This window comes from Xenia sp. Carnegie-2017, unplaced genomic scaffold (genome assembly GCF_021976095.1).
Source record: "Xenia sp. Carnegie-2017 unplaced genomic scaffold, XeniaSp_v1 HiC_scaffold_20, whole genome shotgun sequence".
NCBI lineage: Eukaryota > Metazoa > Cnidaria > Anthozoa > Malacalcyonacea > Xeniidae > Xenia > Xenia sp. Carnegie-2017.
This window is the reverse complement of record NW_025813483.1, coordinates 11174221-11188049: the sequence shown is the minus strand read 5'-3', so window position 1 is coordinate 11188049 and position 13829 is coordinate 11174221.

The window sequence follows — 13829 nt, the reverse complement described above, 5'->3', positions numbered from 1 at the left end:
TAATCTATATGTTTTATATAATTTTTTTAAAAGTGTTTTTACTAATTGTTTCAGGATTTTGAATTCTTTTGTATATCGCTTTTGTATTAATTACTTATTACAAACAGTTATTAGTCAAACATGAGGATTATTCTTCATCTTAAGTTTTAGCTTGATAGTTATTTTTAATAAATTTTTTTAATTTTTCGATTTCATCATTTACAAATTTTTTAGTTGATAGAATATTATCTTCTATAGTAGCCCTAAAATTTTGTGAAAAACCATTAAATGACATAGATAATGTAGATTGATGTTGTGAATAAACTTGAATTTTGGTTAATCCATTAAATGCTGCCAGCCATTTTCTTTTCCATTCGTCATAACCTAGTGAAACTGAAGAGTTTGTTGGTTGAATAATGAATAAACTATTTTTTGAATTATCATCAACACAGTATACGTGATATAAATCTAGTAATGCATTAACTATCTTTTTTTCATTATCATTTGTTACTTTAATGATAAATTTTTTTTTAATCTTATCTGCCATCATATCTAATTTAATTGTTTTAGAGTTATCAGATGGATTTATTAGTAAAAGTGTAAATTCAATAAATTTAACATTATTAAAATAAATTCTGATAATATCTTGTCGGGTATTAAAATTTTTATAATTTAATTGATTGCTATGGTGTACTACTTTACCATTTACTCTGCTATCAATCTCATTCTTTGTATAATAGTTAGTTAAATTAGAGGTCAAAGCATACTTACCATCAGCTTGTGTTTTATTATAATAGTTATTTAAATTAGAAGTTAAAGCATACTTACCATCTGTTTCACTCTTTGTGTAATATTTATTTAAATTAGAACTTAAAGCATACTTACCATCTGATTCATTCTTTGTATAATATTTATTTAAATTAGAACTTAAAGCATACTTACCATTTGTTTCATTCTTTGTATAATAGTTGGCTAATCTTGAAACAAAAACATATTTATTATCAGCTTGTGTTTTAGTATAATATTTATTTAAATTAGAAGTCAAAGCATATTTATTATCAGATTGCGTTTTAGTATAGTAGTCATTAAATTTATTATTAACTTGAGTTTTAGTGTAGTGGTTATCTGATAGATGTGTTTTATCTACAGGTCCTTGTATATTTACATTAATATCTGTTTTATCATGCCCATAAAATAAGCTCATTTATATTATTCCTCAGATTTTATATCCGGTTTATTATTTTTATGTTCGTAAACATGTTTAACGGTTGTTATGCCGCCTGATAAAAACCCTAAAAATGGTAATAGGGGTGATACTTTTTCTACTAAACTGTACACATCTCGTTTTAAAAGGTCGTCTGATTTAAGCTGTTTTGTTAATTCTTTGGGATCTTCAATAGCATCAAACCCTTTTAATATATCTGAAAATTTTGATATAACTAAATCAGTTAAAAACTCATTAGCTTTTTGTAATCGTTTTTTCTCGTATTCAATGTATAATTTATCAATAATTTTTTGACTGGCTTTTTTAATGTAAGCAACTGACTTGTCTAAATCACCATCTTCAGCTAGTTTAAGTAGTTGATCTCTTTTATTAAAACCCTCTTGCGGTTTATCTTGTATATTATCATCACATACAGCATCTTTGATAGTATCATTTGCGGAATCAATCTCATTAATTATATCATCAATTGTTTCAGGCTCTTTACGCTTTGGCATATATATTAACACATGTTTTATTGCGGAATAACAATTTTCCATTGGTATGGATATATTAGTTGAATAAATAGATGAGCAAATTTATTATTTTTCAATTTTTTGGTTATTTCTTCTATATCATCTTTCTCAACACCATAAAGATAATCATCAAATATGGCTTTCATATCATTGCGGTTTGTATTATAAAATGTAACTAAATAACTTATATTTTCACGATATGGTTTAGAAATACTAGTCAATTGCTGTGTCACCACAATAGTAGAAAGCCCATAATGACGAGCACTGAACCCTAGTTTTATTAATTGCGATGTCCTATTTTTAACATCTAAGCAACTCGCACAGTCATCAAGTATAATAAGACTATTTGTACCTTTATATACATCACTAACATATTTTAAAACAATATCTACCTGATCTTGGTCACATTCTACCTTAATTAAATCAGAATCATTTATATATTTCCATTCTTGATATGTTTTATTATATGAGAGAGTTGGACATAATAAAATAATGTAATCAAAATGTCTATTAAAGTTTTTTTCTAACATTCTTAAAAGAAAGAAGGTTTTGCCGCAAGCAGTCATGCCTAAAATAATCATATTAAAGGGTGTGTTCATTTATATATTACTGGTTATTCTAGTATTGAATACTTTGTAAATCATTATTAACAAATTGAACAAGAGCATCACTAATGACATAGATGTAACAGTTTAAATCTTTTGTATATGCTCTCTTTTTAATCTCTAGTAAAATACCATTTTGAGTATTGACGATTCTTTTTCCATTACCAGCAATATTTTTTTCTTGAAAAGTGCGTAAATCGAGGACTAAACTGAATTTATCTTTATAGAATTTTTCAATTGTCATGAAGCAATCTATCGGAATAGTTCTATCAAAAAATTTTCTTGCTTCTTCATAAAAGAGTGTTTTATTCATACCTTGGTTGAAGACCATGTTTGGGGTACCTTCAATTGTAATTTTAACTTCATCAATTAATGGAAATTCAAATTTTTCACTATCACTAACTGCATTTTCTTTGAATAGCAGTACAATGCCTTTCATACTTTTACGAGGGACATTTACGTTTATATTCTGTAATGTACTCGACTTATCCCATTTTTCCTTTTTCAAGAGGGTTATATGTTCATAAAATAGACTCCTCCCTTGAGAATATAAATTTGTAACCTCATCTGCAATTTCTTGGTTTTCAATAGTTTCATATTCCAGCTGAATATTTTCTAATTCGTAATTACCTATATTTTGACCGCTTTGGGGGATAAGGACTTGATCACTGGGTGATAATGTTATTATGTATTGAAAGTTATTATTCATATTGAAAGGGCAATACAGACCATGGTCTTTAAGAATATTATCAATATTAATTTTTTGTCTTATACCATAAATATCATTATTAATTTGTCTGATACTTTTTCTGAACTTCCACTTGTTGCAGCAGTATCATCTTTCGAAATGAGTTTTCGTAAATTTTCGCTACAAATACCGTATTCAATAAGGCCTTGTCGATCACTTTTAGGTAACCACAAGTCTTTGTATACACTTATAATATTATGTTCACTACAATCGTAAAGGGTTTCCCCAGCCACTTTAATTTGTAGTCTATGTTGTAAAATCTGACTGAGATTATTTATAAAGTGACTTTTTGTATTACTGATTTTAAGATCAAACGATAGATTAAGTGAACCAGGCACTAAGCAACTATTTGCTTTCAATTTCGGAATATTAATATAAACTTGTTCATTCGGTTTAAGACTATTAGGGTTAAAGGTTATACTATAAAAAGTACGGTTACCTTTAATTTTTGTCATAGCAGTCTTTTTATAACCAGGTAAAAGCTCTTCTTGTAATAATCTATTCATATATATTAAAACATATTTTATTTTCTTCTTTGTTTATACTGATCATATATTAACAAAGCAGCAGCAATAGCTAAAATCCATAGATTAGAAGCTACCCATGATAAACCTTTAGCTCCCCAAGATATAGCCTGAGCGATAATATTTAATAATGGCCCTAACACTGGCCATAATTTTTTACCTATATTTACTAAAGCCTTAGAAAATTTACTAGTAGATTGAGCACCTTGAAGGATTGCTTTTCTAGCTCCTATGACAATGGTTGTAATTATACCAGCCACAGATATAGCTAAAGCTGATAATCCAGGGATATTTTCCTTAACCCATTCTTTAAACTGTTGTAACCTAGTAATGTCTTCTTCCTGTTTATCTCGTACATCCTCTTTTTCTAATTGATCTTCTTCTTCTTTAATTATAATTTCTAATTCAGAAGCTCTTTCATGTAAATTAGTTAATTTAACAATTTTATCAATATTGTTGTCAATACTATTTTCATTTTCTATTTCATCTATTCTAGCTATAGTTTTGTTTAGCTCTTCAGAAAAGTGATTTATTTGTGCTTTTATAAATTGTGGGCGTGTTCTTTTATCGATTGTTCCAGATGGAGTCATTACACCTATATGTTCTCTAAGTTCTTGATTAGTTATTTGATTGAAATTTTCTGTACATTGATTATTTAATTCAACCATAGGCATACTTTCTTCAGTTTTTATAAATTCATCTTGCAAATTAATAATTCTTTTAATTTCGTTTTTAAATTGTTTAACAGCTTCTTTAGCAATTTTATTTTTATTATATTGTAATATTCCATTATTATTACGTGTCAAAACAATTATACCTTTTTTACTTCGTTTATTTCTTGTATTTAATGGTTTGTAAGTAATATTATTTATATCAGTTCTACCTAAATTTAATCTAAAATTTATACCTTCATCAAATGCTATACCTTTTAGATGATTAAATCTAAACTCTTTTTTATAATTTTTTGTAATGAAATTTTCAACAGAAAAATAAACTTCATTTTCAGGTCTATTAATATTTGTATAAACAGGAGTAGAAGTAGGAACATCAGGAAGATTATTAGTTTTATTTGTCTTTTTTCTTATTGTTACACCAAAATTATCATCAGTAAATGATGTTTCATAATATTCATTATTTTCTTGCTTATTATTTTCATCATCAATAAATTGAAAATTTTGCCAATCTTCATTATCATTGTTATCATCTTTTTGCTTATTATCTTCTAATTCAATATAATCAAAACCTCCTTCTGCCATTATATAGATTACTCTATATTTTGTATTTCACTTTCAGGAATCCAACTGTTATGTTTATTATCATAACCTAACCATTTAACTAAAACCATCTTTTTACCTTTAACCTTCTTACGTTTTAATATCTTTTCAACTCTATAAACATCATCTTTCTTATTAACAACTGATAGTTCCTCTTCATAAAATTTACCAATTATAGGCTCTCCTTCTAAATCTTCTATCTCATATAAATTCGGATCTCCTCTAATAACTTTAGTCACTTTAAACAACTCTTCTGTAAAATTTGCTTCATAACCTTTCGTAAATATAGATTTATACTTTGATATTCTAACCATATCACCAATTTTAATCTTAGGTAATGGTAAATAAGCAACTTCATGACCGTATAATGTATTCCATACTTCATCTTCATTATTTTATTAACATCTTTAGGCTTCATCAAGATTGTACTGTGTTTTGTATTGTTATAATTATATACTAAATCATCAATATATCAATCCATTTATATGTTCCTTTACTAAAAATATTTCCACATAGATGTTTTAAGCGTTCTGTTGAATCGTTCGACAATCGCAGCCTTTTTATCATTTTTAGTAGAGAAGTACTTAATTCCATGTTTCTCTAATAATGATTTGACACCTACATTATAAAATTCTTTACCATCATCAAATTGAGCTAGTAATGGGTAGTCATTAAATCTATCTTTAAATTGACTTAATAGTTTTGCAACAGCTTTTGTCATATTATTTGTGTCTTTCCTATAAACAGGGATAGCAAATGCATATCTACTTAATATTTCAATAGCTGTTAATATCCAATAATAACCATTGTTTTTATACTTATAAGAACCCATATCAACTAAATCCATTTGTATTTGTTCACCAAGATAGTTTACCCTTGTTTGTCTGAATTTATGTCTCCTAATAATAGGTTTATATCTAGTGTATGTATCTTGAGATATTAACCATTCTTTAACTTGTTTTCTATTAATATTTATACCCTCTTCTAATGCTTTCTGATACAACCGTTCTGCTGATTGATATCCTGTTTTCGGATCATAATAAATATCTCTTAAACTTTGTTCAAGTTTAATGTCTTTATCCATTTAACTTACTCAAGATAACATTCTAGTAAAATACTACCTACATTAACAGGGTTACCATCTTGATTTAATACATTAAATTTTAGATTGTTAAAGACCCCTTTATATTTTGTTGCGCCTATTGTAAAAGCTAAAGTATTATTTAATTTTATATTTTTATATTCCCAATACACATAAGCTTTTTTGATATATAAATATGAATAGTTAGATGTTACTATACTTTCTTGTAAGTCAATTTTTGTACTATCTCCGTTTATAAAAACAGTGAACTTCATATATAACATAGCTTATATTATATGTCAGATAAACAAATAGAAAAAAATGATATAAAATTAGGTGATGATGATTTAAAACATGTATCATATACAACATGGCCTAAAATATATTTAGAAACAACTAAAACGCCTTTGTTTTCAAATCTTGTGGCAGCAATAAATGGAGATGAAGGTCATTCTGAGGATTATTTCGATCATATGTTACATAGGTGGTCCTCAAAATTTATTGTAAAACCTACATTTCAAAGGCCGGTAAATGTTGATATCTGTAACTTCAGATTGTATGTCACAGAGAATGATTATTTTATGAGTAGTTTACCACCTATAACAGCCACGTGGTCAAGTGAAATTAAAAGTAAAAAAGAACAACCTACTGGTATAAGATACAATATTAAAAGTCATTTAAATTATAAACAAGAAGCATACTATGCTATGATTTGTGGATGTTATGTGGCTTCGTTTCTATCTGGTATTGGGCTTAATCATTTAAATTTTGATAAAAGCAGAATTATACAAAGCCTTGTTAAATACCATTTATATTATCAGATTAAAAAATTTATGAAGCACCCATCGTTATTAGATAAATATGACTTTACGGAATTGAAAAAGCATATACCTTATAAAGGTATTTTAAAATTTGATAAAAACAATAATGGTTATTATGTCAATTTTCAATATTCGACTACTGATTATAAGAGCTTCATTGCATATCATTCGGAAGGTATTACATTAGTCGGAAAAATTCTTTTGCAAGAGTCTATTGAAAGCTTTGTTTATACAATTCTTGGAGCTCAAGCAAATACAAGATGGTCAATAGTTAATCATGGAGCTAAGAGCCTGCAAACTCAAAACGTTTTTAGGAAATTACTAAATGATACTATAGTACAGAATGATACGACTGTATTTATATCTAACATGAGAAAGGCTATAAAAGATACAAATGTTATTTTAAATATGGCAATAAGCCCTGGTATGATTTTAATACCCAGCCGTATGATTATATTAGATAAAAAGATTGATGGGTATAATAATATTTTAACATTAGCTAATAAAAATATGCAATTCGGTATTAATTCTAAAATAAATTATTATGGAGTTAGAAAGGAAGAACCGAAAAAAGTACATCAAGATAATACACCATCACAACACTTAGATACTCTAGATGAAGTGAATAAAAAACCAGTAGTACATAAACATACAAAAATGATAGTAAATAATTCCCATCAAACAGATATGATTGCTTTACTTGGTATATCAACGCTTTCATCATTCATATTAGTTAAATATGTTTTATAATATAATATGAAAAAAGTAATAGATTTTAATCATATTTCGAGTAAACTAAGTGAAAAAGAATTTGAAAAGCTAAAAAAGTTGTATTTATACTATCACAAGATGTATACCTGTTATAAATGGAAGTATAATAAATTAAAGAAAATTAAACTATCATTAAACATGGGAAGTATTTTTCTAGTCTCGACTGGTGGTATTGTAGGTAGTATAACTGTCAACCCGATAGTTATAGCCACCCTGAGTGGCTTAGGTGCTTTAGTTCAAGGTTATATGGTTAAGAGTAAGATTAATAATAACTTAGAAATGTGTAAATTTGCATATACATCATATGAAAAAATACTTATGGATTTAAGATCTTATTTAAGAGGATTACCTTATGATGAAGTGATATTTCTATCAGACATAAAAGTTATCGATGATATTATAATTGACTTTTGTACTCCTATAGATAGTATGGTGAGTAAATATAACAAAAAATATAAAGATCTGTGAGTTATCTATAAGATTATCTGTGAGTTATCTATAAGATTGTCTGTGAGTTATCTGTGAACAAAATCTACAGTATTATATAACATGTCTGAAGAAAACGTAAAGATAACTACAGTTAAGAAAGAGAAAGACCCTATTAGAGTTGAAGCTGGTAAACGCTTAGCTGCTATATCAAAAGCTTCTAAAGAAAAAAAGATGCGAGATAGGATTGAATTAGAAAATAAAAAGAAAATTGAAGATAATAGTTGGAATATTAATATTAATTACGGATTCTTATTTGGAGCAGTTGGAGTATTAACTGCTATTGCTAGTCTCTATTATACAAGGAAAAATGATAAAAGGCAGGAAAAATTAACAAACGATAAAGCAAAAGAAGAAACAACTAGTGAAAAACATATTTTAATACAAAAAAATAAACAATATAATTTAGAATCATTTGAATAAAATATTTCCTATTATATATGAGTAATACTATAACTAAGAAACAATTTATGAATGAAGCTTTTGATTCAGTGCTTGTGACAACAACTGCTGTAGGTATTTCTATGGTGTCTAAAAAACTTCTAGGTCAAAAATTAACAGATACTGATAATATTAAAGATTTTGCAAAACTAGCTATTGCTATTACAGCATCAACAATGCTAGTTAAATATGCTCAAGACAAAAAATGGGTTCCTGAAAATCCATTTAAATCTGTATAAATATATATGACAAGTGTTATTACTAGTGGAGTTGGAACAGCTTTTGGTGCTGTTGTTAATGGATTAAGATTTTCTCTAGCAGGCTGGCTATTTCATAAACTCGATAAAAACGGTTACGCTGAGGAAATGAAACGTCATAACAAGGCTCTAGAGGACTTATCTAAGGCTAAAGAGGCGTTCTATGAAAATGAAGTCAAGCAGCATGATAAAATTCAACAGCTAAGACAAGAACTTCAATATGCTGATAATGATATAGAACTTACAAACAAAGCTTTAGATATGCTTAGAAAAGTAAAAACAATACATTACAACGGATTAACATTTCACAGAGAACCACAATTACATGACTTTTACAAAGAATCTAATACTATGAAAAATTATCAATCTAGTACAATGGTTGTGATTGGTATTATATCTGGATATTTATTATATAAAATTACTTAAAAAATAAAATATATAGTATTAGTATATATGTATTGCAATGAATTTGTTCATAAAGAGTTAGAAGAGTTTTTTGGTTATGTAAATTGTTGCTTTTGTAATAAAAAGATTTGTGATAGTTATATTAATAGATCTTCTAGGGTATACTTATGTTGTGGAAATCAAGAAATTATTTTAGATAACAATAAAATGAATGTTTGTAAGAACTGTGGTTCTGTTCACTTGTACATAAATCATTTTGTTAATGAATGGATACCAGAGATTTGGAAATGTCAACGATCAGTTCATTCAAGAAAGAAATGGTTTTATAATAAAATTAGATTGTGTGTAACTTTTCAATATGTTGAGACATTGACTAGTGATTTTATAAAGGTTGTTAGTACTATGATTAAGTATAAGTTGATTCAGAAAAAGAATATTAGTATGTATAATTATTATATAATACGCTTAGCTAGCCGTATGGGTATACCATTAAAACACCCTGTTAGAGACATGAAAAATAGTAAGACAAAGAGGATTTTTGATGATAGATTATTTGGTGAAGTATATAAAATCCTTAAGTGGGATAAAGATATCGACTGTACTTATTATAAAAATTGGATAGAGTCAAAGAAATAAAAAATTTACTATTATATATGAATCTTAAAGATCTATTAAAAAAGATTAGAAATTTTATTCTATGTTGTAAAGGTGTTTTGAAGGATTTTGAAAAAACATTGTATAAAACAAAAGATAATTTAAACGCACCTTAAAAAAAATAATATATAGTAATTATATAGAATGGTGAAAGTTATAAAAAACAAAGATGTATATAAATTTAAAAAACATGAAATTAATTTAGATTTATTAGATGAAATTATGAAAGACAGAAACATGTATATTCACAGATTAACATATGAGCTTTTTTATAAAAATGATATGGATAGATATATAAATAAAGAGTATGAATTGAATACAAGTGACTGGTTAACTTTTTCAAAAGATAAATATAATATAGAAAATATAAAAAAATATTACATGTGATGTGTAGTATGAATATTGATTATGAACCTGTTATATTGAATAAATTTAAACCATCTAATATATATACTATTAGTAGTGATTTTTATATACCTAATATATATACTATTAGTAGTGATTTTTATATACCACAGTTTACACATATCACTGAAGCTTTGTTTAATAAATATCATGGATGGGATGATTGTTATTTTAAGTATGAAATCAACAATATAGATACAGATGTTTATGTTATAAAATTTGATTTATATGAATATGGTCCTTATATAACTGCTTCTGGTATTATTAAAATTTGTCTCAAACGCATTAAATAACTATTTAAAAAATAAAATATATAGTATTAGTATATATGTGTTCAGATAAACCAATACGAGGAAGACCAAAAATTTATACTAAAGAACAAATCAAACAACATAGGACATTATATATGCTCTCAAAACCATGGCATTGTGATTTATGTAATAAAAATATAGTTTAGCATATAAAACTTTACATCTTAAAACTAAAAACATTTAATAAATTCAAAAATTAGGTGCGTTTAACAAAAAAATTTAAATATATAGTAATTATATATGATAGAAAATAGAAAAACTTAAAAGACTTAAAGACAAAAGATGATATTAATAACATTGAAATGAGTAATAATAAAATATCATTATGTCATTTCGGGCCTGGGTGGGTTTTGACTTTTAGACCATTATTTATTATGTAAATTTGATTTATATATACTAGTTGATGCTTTACCAACAAAATTATTACATTATCCACCTGATTCTACAGGATATAAAAAATGTAAAGATTTTGAAACATTTAAACATACCTTAATATCTGAAGCAATTGAATATGGTCTAAAATTAGTTGAACATAATAAAAATTTAAGGTTATTGAGATTTAAAACTGATAATCATAAAAAAGAACTATTGTATTATTATGATACTACTGTACAAGAAAGTTTAGATGATCCTGTTATTCGTGCACAATTAAATCAGTGTATATGGTTACATATGAAAGGGTTCAATCCTTATTATGAATATGGTTTAATGCCAAATATGTTACCAAATTTATTACATAAAAATCTGAATTAAAAGAATATTTAAAAAAAATAAAACTAAAAATGTTAAATAGATTAATTTAATTATTTTATAAAAAGTTTTAAATATAGATTTATTTCTATAATTAAAATTAGTGCGTTTAAAAAAAATAAAATAAAATATATAGTATATATATGAATAGAGATTATTTAAATCGAAAGGTACTTAAAGACAAACCTATATTATATAATATGCATAAGATGAATAAAGATAAAACAAAACATAAAGTACTTAAAGACATGAGTATTTTATATAGTATGCCTAATATGAAAAAGATGAACTTCAAAAGTTGACTAAAGACGATTTAATTAATTTAATATTAAATCAAAAGCCGTGGGTTGAAGGTAATAATACTTCAATTTCCAAACCAGTACAAAAGTACTATCACAATCCAATATCAAACAAATGACTGTACCTCAGTTAAAAGTTATTGCTAAAGAAAAAAGGTTAAAGGTTATTATAAACTTAGAAAAACGAATTAATCAAAGTATTAACACCAGTCCCAAACCAAGAAAGAGTGTTAAAGAAATGGTTAAAGAGTATGAGAATAAAAATAAGAAACCAGTACCAACACCTAGAGTTAAAATAAGAGTAACAAACAATGCTATAAAAGGATACACTAAATCATATGAAATAAGCATTATTAACAATAAAGCACCATTAATACAAATGCAAAGCACAAGAAAGTATCTTACATATTATATTAAAGAAATATTAACAACAATGAAAGGATTAAAATTTATTGAAACGCTTAAGGTAACATTTAAAATATAACGGTAATGTTGAACAGCTTATTTCAACAGTCAAGCTTTAACAATTACTAATAATGAAAATATTACTGAATCACTACAAATTTCAGAACAAAATATATTAAATAAGATTAGTAAATTTACACAAGAAGGTTCTGGATGGGTTATTCGCTCTATAGATAATCATTATCTTAATGTTGTTAAATACAAACCATTACAAGGGTCTTCATACATTAACTTACCCCAAGAACTTAAAAACTCTAAAAAGGGTTTGATAAATATGAAAAATAAAGACAATAAATGTTTTATGTGGTGCCATATTCGATATTTAAATCCGAAAAATAGTACCCCGCAACGAATAAAAAAATCTGATAAGGAATATATTGAAAAGCTTAATTATGAAGGAGTTGAATTTCCAGTGGCTGTTAAACATTATAATAAAATCGAAAAGCAAAACAAAATTAACATTAATGTCTTCGGTTATGAAAATAAGCAACCATACCCCATTTATATATCAAAAGAAAAATTTAAAGACCATATAGAACTATTATTAATAACTGATAATGAAAACAAACATTATATTCTAATAAAAAATTTTAATGCATTTATGTATAATCAAACAAAACATAAAGAAAGAAAACATTTTTGTATGCGTTGTCTCCAATGTTTTAGTTCTGAAAAAATATTAAATAACCATATAGAAAACTGTATATTAATAAATGGTATACAATCAATAAGAATGCCTGATAAAAATAATAACATACTGAAATTCAACAACTATCATAAGCAACAATCAGTACCATTTGTCATATATGCAGACTTTGAGGCTATTACAGAAAAGATATCTGGTTGTAATCAGAATAATAAAAAATCATTCACTGAAGCCTATCAGAAGCACACAGACTGTGGTTATGGGTATAAAGTTGTTTGTTGCTATGATGATCAATTTACTAAACAAATTCAACTATATAGAGGTGAAAAGGCTGTTTACAAATTTATGGAAGCTATGTTAAAAGAAGTTAAATATTGTAAAAATATTATGAAAACCCACTTTAATAAACCATTAAAAATGACCTCTGATGATGAAAAAGAATTTAAAAAAGCCGATGAATGTCACATCTGTAACAAAAAATATACTAACAAAGATATTCGAGTTCGAGACCATTGTCATATCACTGGCAAATACAGAGGCTCGGCACATCAAAATTGTAACTTAAAACTTAGAATAGACTCTGATAAATTAAAGATCCCAGTAATATTTCACAATCTACGTGGGTATGACAGTCACTTCATAATGCAAGAGATCGGAGCTATTGTTAATAAGCATACATACAAAAACAAAAAAGGTGAGGAAACGCATATGAATATAAATGCTATACCTAATAACATGGAAAAATATATGGCTTTCATGTTAGGTAACCATTTAACATTTCTTGATAGTTTTCAATTTATGAGCTCTAGTTTAGAAAAGCTTGTTAGTAACCTACCTAAAGAATCGTTTAAATACACCTCTAATCAGTTTAAAGGTGAAAAACTTAATTTAATGACACAAAAAGGTATTTACCCATATGATTATATGAACTCGTTTGAAAAGTTTGATAATGGGCTGCCTTCAAAAAAAGACTTTTATAGTATTCTTACTAATGAGAATATATCAGATGATTCTTATAACCATGCACAAAAAGTGTGGAATACATTCAATCTCAAAAACATGGGTGAGTATCACGACTTGTATCTGAAATCTGATGTTTTGTTATTAGCTGATGTATTTGAAAACTTTCGAACAACATGTCTTGAATACTATAACTTAGACCCATGTCAT